Below are 2,250 nucleotides of genomic sequence, written 5' to 3'. Positions count from 1 at the left end.
TGCAGCCCACCCCGGCGATGCTGAGGCAAGGCCAAGGGGAGCCCTGCGCCTCTGGCTTCCCTCCCCCTTGAAAAAGAGCAGGTGCAAGGCTTCCACTGCTGATAGGTGCTAGGTGGGGAGCACGTAAGAGGGTGAAGCAGGGGTTTGACTGCCCAGGAGATGCGAGCTTTTTTACAGCTGGCTGCTCCTGCCTCCGGGTAGTCTGGGAGTAGCTCTTGCCCTTGTGTGAGGAGCTTGGGGGGGCAGCGGCAGGGAGAGGTGCTGAGCGGTACCTTTGGAAAGCCAGGTTATTGCAGCCTGCGAATGCCCCTGGGAACACAGAGCTGGAGAGGGCCGAGAGGTGGTAATCGCGCCGGTGGTAGGGTTTGAATCTCCCGAAAGAATTGCTGCCCCCCTCGGGGGCGGAGGGGTCACGCTTCCGTCCTCTGCCTTTCCTTCGGTGCTGCTGCCTGCAGGGTGGTGAGAGAAAGATGCCCATGCAGATGCTTTCCTTGTGCTCTGTGGTCTGGCTTTTATTTACTCACACCCCTGGAAGGATCTGGCATGTTTGTATCCTAAGGCAGCTTAGGATGTCACCCAGTGATTTTTACTCCCTTCCTCTGCTCCCAGAGGAAAGGCCTGATGTCGTTTCAGCCCTGCACAAAAGGGTTGCATCACCTAGGGAAGAGCAGGCCCGTGGGGAGAGGTATGACTGGTGCCTGCTAAAAAGACTGAGATGCTCTCTCTTGCTGGAAGGGTTTGGGTTTTTTTTCCTCCTTGTCCTTGTGCACTTCTGATAATGAGTTAGGCTCTTGATTAAAGGTGCATTCCTAGGCTGCACGGTCCCTAAGTGTTACTTAATCCCTTGCCCAGGATACAAAAGAGGTCCTGCTGGACTGTAGTGTAGGCCAAGAAAACTGGGCAGTGCTGCTGCAGAGATGATGCTCTGTGAGTGACGTCTTGGCACCTCTGCTTGTCCAGTCCTGCTCCCTACCATGACTTTTCTCCCAGTTCTTTCCAGAGGAGAAAGCTCCTTCTTTCCCTCCCCCACCCTGGGCTGTGTGCAGGCAGTTGCACTGAACTTAGCCTCCAAAAAGGGATATTCCTATCAACCATCTTCCATGTATTGTCAGTTCCCTTCTTCCTCTGATAATGGGGGGCTTTGTGTAAATCACCAAGCTAACAGAATTGTAGAATAATTTGGGCTGGAAGTGACCTTTAAAGGTTGTGTGTCCCCACTGCAATGAGCAGGGACACCTTCAACTAGATCAGGTTGTTCAGAGTTCCATCCAATCTGACCTTGAATTCAGGGATGGGACATCTGCAGCTTCTCTGGGCAACCTGTTCCAGTGTTTTACCACCCTCATTATACAAACCATCTTCCTTATATTCAATCTTAGTCAACTCTCCCTCACTTTAAAATAATTGCCCTTTGTCCTATCATAATGGGCCCTGTTAAAAAGCTTGTACCCATCTTTCTTGTAGGGTCCCATCAAGTACTGGAAGGCTGCTGTAAGATCTTCCTGGAGCCGCCTTCTCTGCAGCTGGAATGCCAGCTTGCAGCCTTTCTCATAGGAGAAGTGCTCCAACCCTCTGATCATCTTGGTGGCCTCCTCTGAGCCTTACTCAAACAGGTCTGCATCCTTCTTACTTTGGGGACCGCAGAGCTGGGTGCAGCACTGCAGATGGGGTCTCAGCAGAGCAGAAGGGCAGAATCCCCTCCCTCACCCTGCTGTCCAGCTGCTTTGGATGCAGCCCAGGATACAATTGGCTTTCTGGGCTGGGAGTGCACATTGCTGGGTCATGTCCAGCCCCTCACCCACCAGAACCTCCAAGTCCTTCTCCGCCGAGCTGCTCTTGATCCCTCCATCCCCCGGCCTGTGTTGATATCTGGGGTAGCCCGGACCCCAGTGCAGCACCTTGCACTTGGTCTTGTTAAACTTCACGAGGTTTCCATGGTCTCACTTCTTGAACTTGTCCAGGCCCCTCTGGATGGCATCCCATTCCTCAGGCATATAACAGGAGCACCCCCTCTGCAATCAGCAGCAGCATCCCCACTGCCAAAAACCCCTTCCAAAGTCAAACATACCTTGGCTTTGGAGCAGTGGTTTAACTTCTCTTATGCTTGGTAGTTTCAGATGTGTGAGCAGGAGGGTTGTGAAAGAGCACGGGTGGGTCCCAAGTGTCCCGAGTGGTCGCAACCCGCGTGTCTCAGCAGATGGCAGCAGCGACACTCCTTCAGCTCCCGCAGCTGCTCCTCCCTCCTGCGAC

This window comes from Corvus brachyrhynchos, unplaced genomic scaffold (genome assembly GCF_000691975.1).
Source record: "Corvus brachyrhynchos isolate BGI_N302 unplaced genomic scaffold, ASM69197v1 scaffold56, whole genome shotgun sequence".
NCBI lineage: Eukaryota > Metazoa > Chordata > Aves > Passeriformes > Corvidae > Corvus > Corvus brachyrhynchos.
The sequence above is the reverse complement of the archived record's forward strand: the minus strand, read 5'-3'. Positions refer to the sequence as shown.